Below are 13,029 nucleotides of genomic sequence, written 5' to 3' on the forward strand. Positions count from 1 at the left end.
TCAGCTAGTAAGTTCTATGGTTTCTTTTCTTTAGTATTTGCATGAATATAAGTGCTGGAGTGCTTTGATTTGTATTCTTTTTGAATAAGGCTGTTTATTCAATATTCTTTTAAGCAATTGACCTGTATTGTATCATCTTAATACAGAGAGAACATTTGTACTTATTTTTCTTTCTTTTTATATAAAGCTTTCTTTTAAAACCTGTTGGAGTTTTTCTTTACTTCAGGGAAATTGAGTCTGTACTCACCAGGGAATTGGTGGGAGGAAGAAATCAGGGGAGATCTGTGTGTTGGATTGCTAGCCTGATGTTGCATTCCCTCTGGGGGAATAGGAAAGTACTTTTTGTTTCCAGGATTGGGAACAGAGAGGGAGATTCACTCTGTGTAGTTTCACAGAGCTGGTGTCTGTGTATCTCTCCAGGAGCACCTGGAGGGGGGAAGGGAAAAAGAATTATTTCCCTTGGTTGTGAGACTCAAGGGATTTGGGTCTTGGGGTCCCCAGGGAAGGTTTTTCAGAGGGACCAGAGTGCCCCAAAACACTCTAATTTTTTGGGTGGTGGCAGCAGGTACCAGGTCCAAGCTGGTAACTAAGCTTGGAGGTTTTCATGCTAACCCCCATATTTTGGACGCTAAGGTCCAAATCTGGGACTAAGGTTATTACATGGTGTGCAGCTGGTGGGAGATAGACAGAATCCAGAAGCCAGTAGGAATATTATATTTTTCTTTTCTCTGCTAAGGGCTTTTTAGCAGAGAGAAGCAGTTGGTTTTAAAAGGGAACCAGAGAGAATTTTTTTTTTCTGCTCTCTCTCGCAGTTTGTGGCTTGCATGTTAAGCAGAAGTCGTTAAGGACTATTAACAGTCTTTTGTCACACAATAGCACTCCCATTGAGAGTCATACCAGCACTTATAGGCATGCAAATAAAGTGGTTTTTCTGGTTTCCCTTCATTGAACATTAGCTAAAAAAAGAAAAGGACAAAAAACACTGTTGCTAGGCAGACTTCAGGAGGCAACAGAGAACCTGCAGTTCAGAGAATAAACACCGGAGGGCACCCCAACACAAGAAAACAGGAATCATGACTTCTAAGGCAAAAATTGAGGCCCAAGAGCAAGTCAGAGAAGCTGAACACAGGCAACAACTAAAAATAAAACAAACAAAAATAAAAATAAAAAAAAAAGAAAAAAAGGCGGCCCACCGCCAAAAAATGAAAAAACAACAAAAAAAAAAATAAAATAAAAAAAAAACAGAAAAAACATGAACTGGAGTTGGCAAAAGCTGGGCTGCATGTGCCAACCAACCCTAACAACCCGGCGCCAAATATTGCTCCACAGCACAGGAAATTTCCCACCTACAAGGCAGGTGATGACACCGAGGCCTTCTTGGAAAATTTTGAAAGAGCCTGTCTTGGGTACAGCATTCCCAAAGACCAGTACATGGTAGAATTGAGGTCACAGCTCAGTGGACCTTTAGCAAAGGTGGCAGCTGAAATGCCTAAGCACCAAATGAATGACTATAAACTTTTTCTAACCAAGGCCAGATACAGGATGGGGATAACCCCAGATCATGCCCGTCGGCGCTTCAGAACCCAAAAGTGGAAACCAGAGGTGTCATTTCCCAAACACGCCTACTGCATTGCAAAAAACTATGAGGCCTGGCTAACAGGAAACAACATTCAAACCTTGGAAGAACTAAACCTCCTCATACAAATGGAGCAGTTCTTGGATGGTGTTCCTGAAGACATCACACGGTACATACAAAATGAAAACCCCAAGAATATCGCTGAGGCGGGGGAGATTGAAGCCAAATGAATAAAACTGGCAAAAAGCAAAAAAGCTACTGTCAAGGGGAACGATTACCCCAGGGGGCACACAGACCATAAACCCTACAACCGAGGACAGCCAAAGACCCCACATACCACCCAAGTAAAGCCACAGATACCCTACCCTTCAACCTCACCAGTCTCCAGTAACTCACCTCGGCCCAGTGACCCATCAGATGGAAGATGCTTTAAGTGTAATGAACTGGGACATATCAAGGCCAACTGTCCCAAGAACACCATGCGAGTGCAATTCATTACACCACCATCACACCAAAGATCCCCAGGCCCGGATGCCTCTCAAATACCCTTGGAGCGAAGGAAAAATTTGAAAGTGGGCGGAAAGAAGGTTACTGCGTGGAGAGACACGGGGGCACAAGTGTCAGCTATCCACCAATCCTTCATTGACCCCAAATTCATCAACCCAAAGGCCAAAGTTACAATTTACCCCTTCATGTCACAAGCTGTAGATTTGCCTACAGCTCAACTGCCTGTCCAGTACAAAGGCTGGTCAGGAATGTGGACTTTTGCAGTCTATGACAATTATCCTATCCCCATGCTACTGGGGGAAGACTTGGCCAACCAGGTGAGGCGGGCCAAGAGAGTGGGAATGGTTACACGTAGCCAAACCAGGCAAGCTTCCAGACCCATTCCTGTTCCTGAACCGTCCACAGAGGCCCCGTCTGTGTTACCAAAGACCCAGACAGAGGTAGTGGACCCGGATTCCATGCCTACCACTGAAACAGCCACAGCATCTCCAGTCCCAGGCCCGGAACTGGAACAGCAACCAGCACCAGCAAGTGCAACCACATCTTCAACCTCAACGCCAGAGGGCGCCAGCAAGCCAGAACTGGCAGAAGCAAAAGACAGCCATACCCAAAAGGCTCAGCCAGAGCCTGAAATACCCTCAGGTGCACCAGCGGAGAGCGGTTCACCAGCAACGGAAACAACCCCATCACCTACATCGCTTCCAGAGGGACCAAGCCCAAGTCCACAGTCTAAGGAAGAACTGGTGACCCCAGCCTCAAGGAAACAGTTCCAGGCTGAGCAGGAAGCGGATGACAGCCTTCAAAAAGCTTGGGCGGCGGCACGGAGCACCCCACCGCCTCTCAGCTCTTCTAATCGATCCCGGTTTGTTATAGCCCAAGGACTTTTATACAAGGAAATTCTTTCTGGTGGACACCGGGAAGAATGGCAGCCGCAAAAACAGTTGGTGGTTCCAACTAAGTACCGAGGGAAGCTCTTAAGCTTAGCCCATGATCATCCCAGTGGCCATGCTGGGGTGAACAGAACCAAAGACCGGTTGGGGAAGTCCTTCCACTGGGAGGGGATGGGCAAGGATGTTGCCAAGTATGTCCGGTCTTGTGAGGTATGCCAAAGAGTGGGAAAGCCTCAAGACCAGGTCAAGGCCCCTCTCCAGCCACTCCCCATAATTAAGGTCCCATTTCAGCGAGTAGCTGTGAATATTCTGGGCCCTTTCCCAAAAAAGACGCCCAGAAAAAAGCAGTACGTACTGACTTTAGTGAACTTTGCTACCCGATGGCCAGAAGCAGTCGCTCTAGGCAACACCAGGGCTAACACTGTGTGCCTGGCCCTAACAGACATCTTTGCCAGGGTAGGTTGGCCCTCTAACATTCTTACAAATTCAGGGTCTAATTTCCTGGCAGGAACCATAAAAAAACTGTGGGAAACTCATGGGGTGAATCACTTGGTTGCCACCCCATACCACCATCAAACCAATGGCCTGGTAAAAAGGTTCAATGGAACTTTGGGGGCCATAATACAAAAATTCATCAACGAATTCTCCAATAATTGGGACCTAGTATTGCAGCAGTTGCTGTTTGCCTACAGGGCTGTACCACATCCCAGTTTAGGGTTTTCACCATTTGAACTTGTGTATGGTCACGAGGTTAAGGGGCCATTACAGTTGGTGAAGCAGCAATGGGAGGGGTTTACGCCTTCTCCAGGAACTAACATTCTGGACTTTGTAAGCAACCTACAAAGCACCCTCCGACACTCTTTAGCCCTTGCTAAAGAGAACCTAAAGGATGCTCAAAAAGAGCAAAAGGCCTGGTATGACAGACATGCCAGAAATCGGTCCTTCAAGGTAAGAGACCAGGTTATGGTCTTGAAGGCGCAACAGGCCCATAAAATGGAAGCATCATGGGAAGGGCCATTCACGGTCCAAAAGCGCCTGAAAGCTGTAAACTACCTCATAGCATTTCCCAATTCCTCACTAAAGCCTAAAGTGTACCATGTTAATTCTCTCAAGCCTTTCTATTCCAGAAATTTACAGGTTTGTCAGTTTACAGTCCAGGGAAATGATGCTGAGTGGCCTGACGGTGTCTACTACAACGAAAAAAAAAACGGTGGCGTGGAAGAGGTGAACCTCTCAACCACCCTGGAACGTCTGCAGCGGCAACAAATCAAGGAGCTGTGCACTAGCTTCGCCCCATTGTTCTCAGCCACCCCAGGACGGACTGAACGGGCATACCACTCCATTAATACAGGTAATGCTCACCCAATCAGAACCCCACCCTACCAAGTGTCTCCTCATGCCCAAGCTGCTATAGAACGGGAGATCCAGAACATGCTACAAATGGGTATAATCCGCTCATCTACCAGTGCATGGGCATCTCCAGTGGTTCTGGTACCCAAACCAGATGGGGAAATACGCTTTTGCGTGGACTACCGTAAGCTAAATGCTGTAACTCGTCCGAACAACTATCCAATGCCACGTACCAATGAGCTATTGGAGAAGTTGGGACGTGCCCAGTTCATCTCTACAATAGACTTAACCAAGGGGTACTGGCAAGTACCGCTAGATGAACCTGCCAAGAAGAGGTCAGCATTCGTCACCCATGCGGGGGTGTATGAATTCAATGTCCTTCCTTTCGGCCTTCGAAATGCACCCGCAACCTTCCAGAGGCTGGTAAATGGTCTACTAGCTGAACTGGGAGAATTTGCAGTTGCCTACCTCAATAATGTGGCCATTTTTTCGGACTCCTGGCCCGAACACCTACTACACCTAAAAAAGGTCTTTAAGCGCATCAGGCAGGCAGAACTAACTGTTAAGGCCAAAAAGTGTCAAATAGGCCAAAACAAAGTGACTTACCTGGGGCACCAGGTGGGTCAAGAAACCATAAACCCCCTACAGGCCAAGGTGGATGCTATCCAAAAGTGGCCTGTCCCACGGTCCAAAAAGCAGGTCCAATCCTTCTTAGGCTTGGCCGAATACTACAGGCGATTTGTACCACACTACAGCCAAATCGCTGCCCCATTAACCAACCTGACCAAAAAAACCCAGCCAAATGCAGTTAAGTGGACTAATAAGTGTCAAAAGGCCTTTACCCAACTTAAGGCAACGCTCATGTCTGACCCTGTGCTCAGGGCCCCGGACTTTAACAAGCCATTCCTAGTAACCACAGATGCATCTGAGCGTGGTATAGAAGCAGTGCTCATGCAAAAAGCAACAGATCACAACTTCCATCCTGTCGTGTTTCTCAGCAAAAAACTGTCTAAGAGGAAAAGTCACTGGTCAGTCAGTAAAAAGGAATGCTATGCCATTGTGTACGCCCTGGAAAAGCTACGCCCATATGTTTGGAGACGGCGGTTCAAACTACAAACTGACCATGCTGCACTAAAGTGGCTTCATACTGCCAAGGGGAACAACAAGAAACTTCTTCGTTGGAGTTTAGCTCTCCAAGATTTTAATTTTAAAATTCAACACATCACAAGAGCTTCTAACAAAATTGCTGATGCACTCTCCCGTAAAAGTTTCCCAAAATCCAGTAGTTAAAAAGTGTTCTTAAAATGTAAAAGTCTGTTAGTTATATACTTAGGGGTATATGTAACGGTGCATGTGTTGTATTAATCTGTTTATTTTCAAGTTCTAGAAGGAAATCGCCGCCAGTGAGCTTCCCCACTGTCTGCAATTTGGGGGGCGTGTCATAAACAAATAGCTAAGGGTTAATGTCTCTTTCACCTAAAACACCTGACCAGAGGACCAATCAGGAAACCAGATTTTTTCAACTTTGGGTGGAGGGAATTGTGTGTCTGGGGTCTTTGTTGTCTGCCTGCTTGCTCTAAGCTTTAAAGAAGTAGTTCTACTTTCTAGTCTTCTGTTTCTAAGTGTAAGGACAAAAAAATCAGCTAGTAAGTTCTATGGTTTCTTTTCTTTAGTATTTGCATGAATATAAGTGCTGGAGTGCTTTGATTTGTATTCTTTTTGAATAAGGCTGTTTATTCAATATTCTTTTAAGCAATTGACCTGTATTGTATCATCTTAATACAGAGAGAACATTTGTACTTATTTTTCTTTCTTTTTATATAAAGCTTTCTTTTAAAACCTGTTGAAGTTTTTCTTTACTTCAGGGAAATTGAGTCTGTACTCACCAGGGAATTGGTGGGAGGAAAAAATCAGGGGAGATCTGTGTGTTGGATTGCTAGCCTGATGTTGCATTCCCTCTGGGGGAATAGGAAAGTACTTTTTGTTTCCAGGATTGGGAACAGAGAGGGAGATTCACTCTGTGTAGTTTCACAGAGCTGGTGTCTGTGTATCTCTCCAGGAGCACCTGGAGGGGGGAAGGGAAAAAGAATTATTTCCCTTGGTTGTGAAACTCAAGGGATTTGGGTCTTGGGGTCCCCAGGGAAGGTTTTTCAGAGGGACCAGAGTGCCCCAAAACACTCTAATTTTTTGGGTGGTGGCAGCAGGTACCAGGTCCAAGCTGGTAACTAAGCTTGGAGGTTTTCATGCTAACCCCCATATTTTGGACGCTAAGGTCCAAATCTGGGACTAAGGTTATTACAGCAGGCAATGCTACAAAAGTGGTCAGTGCTATGTTATGGATGCCAGAACATGGAGACAGAAAGACTAAATACATAGACAATGCACAGTAATAGAGCCCATAATAGACATGGAGCATGTCCCCTGATATTACTCTGTACACTTAAAATTTAAGAACAAGTGACTCCCAAGAACCTGCCCATTTCTTCTCCCCCTCTGTTTCTCAATTTTCCCTTGACAATGACTGTAGTTGTGTTTTATGCCTAATTAATTACTGTTTCTGCATGGCTTGCCTCAACTCTTAACACAATCACTCGCTGCAATACTTAACACTTATTGATATCTCATCAGGCTCGGTGGCGTTCTGCTGTCATTGCGATATTGCCCATTTGTTAACATTTAGCCATGCATAGGTCAGCACGCTGAAGCATTTCATGTCAATCACATTAAATCAGTGAGATAGACCACTGGCTGACAATAGTCATTGTTTTCAGACATGGTTCCTCCCTCCCCGGTGAAGTTTTCTATTTAAAATAATCGCATAAGACTCACTTTTCCAATTACAGTGCCTGAACCGTGCACCCTGACACATGTGCATGTTGAAATAGGCAAGCGCGTGCACATTGACCTGTCTGCAGGGCAAAGGCCGGGTTTGTGCATACAAATGAGTGTTTTGCGAATGCAAAAAGCTGTCACTTTGCCTGTGCCCATATTGTGCAGATGTGACTTAGACATGGAATTGTCTTACTCTTAAGCACTGTTATCTGGGGGGCAACGTATCTGGCTTTTGCTCTGGTTTGAGAACTATTTAGACCAGTGGTCCCCAACCTTTTTTGTCTGGCGGGTGCCAGACAAAGGACCGTGGTGGCGGATGAGCAGCCGCCAAAATGCCTCTGGAATTCAGCGGCATTTGGGCAGCGACGCTTATGGATGATGCCGCTTGCCACCGGCGGATGCTCGACCGCCGGCCAGGACGTGGGCGCATTTAGATGCCCCCGCGGGCGCCATGGCATCTGCAGACACCGCATTGGGGACCTCTGATTTAGACATTGAGCAAACTGATGGGCTACTGCTGCAGAATGCGAGATAAAATAACAATGATTCACCCTGAGAAGAGCAAAAAATCTGAGAAAGGATGCGCCATCCTCAGACTTCCTTTGGAAGGGTTGCTCGGGAAGTTTCCTTCACTTTCTTTCCACCCCGTATCTACTCCATGAGCAGATTTTAAAGATAAGAAAAGAGAGAAAAGATTCCAATGAACAGTCACAGTCAACAACCTGTCAGTAGGCAGTGCAGCTAGGGCACTAGACTGGGACCCAGGAGGCCCAGATTCTGTTCTCAGCTCTGACTGGTTTTGCAGCTGACCTTGGGTAAGTCACTTCACCTCTCTGTGCCTCCATTGTTCTGGTAGCTTGCCCCTGCCATAGTGCAGAATATGCGGTGCTGCATCCAGCTACACTGTGCTGCTGCCTGTTTCAGGTTTGTCCATAGAGAATGCATGTGTTGTGATATTGAATGCTTCAGGCAACTTCCTCTGTTGTATATGGCTGAACCTTCTAGGCCAGTCCCAGCAGGAATATTGTACCCGCTAATACTAACGAATGTGAATGGGGGATGGTGACTCAGCAGAAGCAAAAGAAAAGGAGCTCTCTTCCTTGCACTACTATGGGACATGTTAGAGAGAGTGCCTTAGACTATCAGGGTTGTGAAGGGATCTCAGAAGGTCATCTAGTCCAACCCCCTGCTCAAAGCAGGACTAATCCCCAGACAGATTTTTGCCCCAGATCCCTAAATGGCCCCCTTGAGGATTGAACTAACAACTGTGGGTTTAGTAGGCCAATGCTCAAATCACTGAACTATCTCTTCCCACTTATACTGCCCTAGACAGGCAGCTGTGGCCTACTCTGACATTTGGTGGGCGATTCAGAAGCCTAGATGGGTTCCCTGAGAGACAAATGTTGAAGAATTCTAATGATTAATAAAGTTAGAGATAAATCCAGGAGTTAAACTAATTTAAAGGACTTACTGGTATGCTGGAGTCCTGAGCAGAGGCATGGCCTCAACCGGAAGGGTTGGGACCTTTAGAGTTGCAGTAGTGGTGGCTGGGAGCCCCGAGCCCTTTAAGTCACTGCCAGAGCCATCACTGCAGAGGCAGCTGGGAGCCCCGGAACTTGGGGGTCATTTAAAGGGCCCGGGGCTCCTGACACTGCTACCACTACCGGGGGGTTCTGGCAGTGGGGCTCTTGTGGCAATTTAAAGGGCCTAGGGCTCTAGCCACTGCTGGGAGCCTCAGGTCCTTTAAATTGCCACCTGGGGAAGCTGATCGTAACAGCTTACTTTCATCGCTGGATAAATCTTCGATGTATTCCCCCCTTTACTATCTCTTGACATTCCAGGTCTGGCTGGCACATGACTACACACTATGCAGTAACCCATTATTTCCATAAAAGGCTCTGTCAGCAATCTGTTGTAAAATTGGGGAGTCTGTACTAATTTATTTGGTTTTCCTCCCCATGTAGCTCCCCCTCCTATGCATGAACTATATTCCTGAAGCAATTCCTTACAGTTAGACTAAACAATTTTTTCCTGTAGCTGAGGATAACCAGGCCCTACTGTACACTAGAGTTCATCCTATGGACAAGTTTAACCAAAGGAGCTGTTTAAAGACAAAACCAAAACCAGCCCTTCTCTCTAGTTCCAGACAGGAAAGGACTATCACTGACTTGGTACCAGCCTGTCATATACAGTGTGTGAGGTTTTGCATAGCCCAGGATTTACCATGGGATTTTGTGGGTTGCTTCAAGTTTTACTGACAGGTTTGTATATTGTGAAGATTAATAACCAAGATTTCACGACCCTGGGGATTTCTAGCAAAAAGGAAAATCGGGCAGTTTCAGTAGATTCCAAAGATGTCCTGACACTGTTGATGGAAAGATTGTATTGTACATAGCTTTCTTTGGGCTAAGATTCATTTAAAGTTCTCTGTGACAGACAAAAGGGTCTCAGTAATTGTTGAAAAAGTCACATTTAATTGTAGTATAGCCTTGCCCTCTGGCCTCTAATTAGGGCTTATAATTAGTCCTATATAGTACCACATAAGCATCTGCCCTGAACCATAAAAAACTTCCACACATACTTAAAAACATGATGTATATGCTACACAAATCCAAGCAGCAAAGTACTGGATATGATGAGCAACTCCCTGAGGACTACAAGGAGGGTTTTTATTGCCGGGTTCAAGAGGAAATATTAGCCCATCAAACAGAATGCTGAGTCTTCAAGAGGTCAATTATCCCCCACTCACCTTTAGAAATAAGGACATTTTCCTATCAAGACACCATGGCCAAGTACAGCATGGTTCCTCTTAGGACCTTGATCCAGCAAAGCATTTAACCATGTTCTTATTTAAGCATGGGGGGGACAATAGCATGACCTATGTGCTTAAGGTTGAGCATGTGCTTGCTGGATTGGGGTCTAGGTTCCATATGTGATTGATATCAATGGAAACTGTATACATGAATCTACACTGGGAAAGAGAACTGAGAATTATAGATGGCAGAACCCTGAATACATATCTTAGACCTCTCCGCAACCTCCTGATAGGATCTGGCATGCTAAGCCTTAGAAAAATGTGAAGACTAGAGGTGAGAGGGAAGGAGGAGATTCCATGCTAACTTTTATGCAAATCTTCAGAAACTATTTCTGTATTTGTACTTTGTTGACAAATAATATTTTGTGCTGTGAACCAACATACGCTGTGGTTAATGCCACCCCGCTTGGGATCTTTTCTCTCTTCAGTGATGGTAACCAATAGGAAATCTGTGGGGAATTAGATGTAGAGATTTAGAAGGAAATGGTAAATCTCATTTCCTCATTTATCATTTCCAGTGCTAAAGTTAGTTTTTTTAGAGACTTCTTTTCTACTTGTTTGTCACTTTGGCCAAAGATTTCCTCAGTGCCTTTCAAAAGAGTTTCAATCTATAACTAAATAATAATAACTCATTAGTGTGCTCTCTCTCGCTCTATGTTCATGTCCTTGTGTGTGCAAACTTTCATGTAGGGTTAGATAGGCTTTTGTGTGTCTCGCTGTATGTGCACATGTGAACATGCTGTTTGTATGTGTGGATACATGTGATTTGTATGTGTGCGCATGGACTTGTATGTGTACATGTGGGTCTGCATGTGCTTTTACTTATATGTGTAAGTGTGCACATGCCTGTCATGTGTGCATGTAACAGTTCTGTGTGGGTGCATGTGTGTTTGTGTAGTTGCACACTTACACCAGTGGCTGCAGAACACAAAGAAGAGCCGGACGCACGAGAGCGGGTGTTGACCCTCTGCTGTCTCCAGTTGCTGCTGCTGCCTTTCCGTTTTTAGGAGTTGTTTTTCTTCATAGTCTAACTTTGTTAAACTTGCTTATGTGAAACAGTTAACAGGGAATCAACTGCACATTCTTAGTTGGAGTAATAGCCCCCCAGATAGATAAACATGCGCCTGTAAAACTATGGCAGGGGGGACATTCTTTCCCAATGAAAAAGGCTGGGAAAAAAGTGACCATGAAACCACACATAGATCAGGCTGTGCTATTAAACTGGCAGAATCCTCTTCCAAAAATGTCTGTCCATGTATTTTTCTTTCTTTCTTTCCATTCCAAAACACACATTTTGAAGGGGTGAAGGCAGGAGCGGATTTACCATGAAACAAACCGTGTTGTGGCATGGGGCCCCCCAATGCCAGGGGGCCCCCAAAATGCAGGACGAATATCTGACAACCTGCCCCCAAGTCCTGGCTGATGGCACAGCAGGTCTCGGGCAGGCAGGCTGGCTGAGTGCATGCTATGGCTGGTGGTCCCACGCTGCTCCCGGAAGTGGCCGGCTCCTGGCATGTCTCTGCATGCCCCTGGTGAAGTGGTGGGGGGAAGGTGGCTCTGCACACTGTTCCTGCCCCCGGCAGCGCATGGAGATCTGCTTCCCCCTCCCCCCCAAGGGTTGCACAGAGACGTGCCAGCAGCAGGGCTAACGCTGTTCCCTGTCTGCTCTGCCTCCCTCCCTACGTACTGGTTCACACCCAGAAGTGGCTGGCATGTCCCTGTGACTCCTGTGGGAGAGTGTGTGTGTGTCTCTGCACACTGCCCCTGCCCCGAGCACCAACTCCGCAGCTCCCATGGGCCAAGAACTGCAGCCAATGAGAGATCAGCTGTGGGGGTGGAGCCTGCATGCAGCAGCGTGTGGCGATCCCCATGGAGCCCTCCACCTAGGAGCTGCTGCCGGAGGAGGGTGTGCAGCCGATCACTTTGGGAGCCACACTGCCTGAGGTAAGCACCACTCCTCTGCCCTGCTCCTGCCCCCAACCCGCTGTCCCAGCCCAGAGCCTGCACCCCACACCCAAACTTTCTCCCAGATCCTGCACCCCTCACCCAAACTTCTTCCCAGAGCCCACCCTCCACACCTCCTCCCACACCCCAACCCCTGCCCCAGACCAGAGCCCACCCCCCGCACCTCCTCCTGCATCCCAGCCCCCTGCCCCAATCAAGGTACCTCACTTTATTTTCATTTACTTCCCATTACTTATAATATAGGAGGAGAATGAAGAAAAGAAGAATGAAAAACGGGGGTGAGATAAGATAGAATGTTCTTTTTCTTGGCTGGGTGCTGAGGGGGTGGGTGGGAATCAAGCTGCGCACAGGGACCCACTGACTCTAAATCTGCCACTGGGGGAAGGGCGAGATGCAGTGGTTCAGAACAACAACAAATAACCGGAGAATTCACACATAGCAGCAGAAGTAGATCTTCTGCTCTTTCTCTGTTGTAGTAGATCCTAGTCAGGTGGACTCCAGCCCCTTCTCACAAGTACTTATTTATGAAAAACACTGACATACTGAATCCATCCCTTGATAGGGACAATGCAATTGTGCTAAGCCATGTTGAACAAATAGAGGTAATCTTGGAAACATGAATTAAGAAATCCCTCCTTAATCTTTCTGCCACTGGCAGGGTTAAAAATGTTCTATAGGGCAAGGCCCAGATATCTTTAGAAATCTTTGCATGATCTCCCCAGGATCTTCCCCAACCTCCAATGCAATTATTAAAAATCTGTTCATGTTCTACCATGCTGCAGCTAACATGGTAAGGAGGAGCTGGGTACAGTGCTCTGCAAGTTCTATGCCAGAGTTTAGTTCCTGGGCTTTTCTTTCCAGGGTTTACCAGGAGCTGAAAGGGGCCTTGCATTGCTCATCAATCAAATGGCCTCTCTGACTGATGAAAAGTGAGGCATTGGTAGGTTCTTAAGGGAGCCCCCTCCATTCTGTTTTGGCTGGGGGAGGGTTGACATGATATAAAGCCACAAAGCGGAAGTGATGTATAAAGCGAGAAAAAGCCAGGCGACCCCTAAAGCCTCTGAAAGGGACATGGGGAAAAAACAATCACCCAA

The sequence above is a fragment of the Gopherus flavomarginatus genome, chromosome 7, assembly GCF_025201925.1.
Source record: "Gopherus flavomarginatus isolate rGopFla2 chromosome 7, rGopFla2.mat.asm, whole genome shotgun sequence".
In the NCBI taxonomy this organism is placed as follows: domain Eukaryota; kingdom Metazoa; phylum Chordata; order Testudines; family Testudinidae; genus Gopherus; species Gopherus flavomarginatus.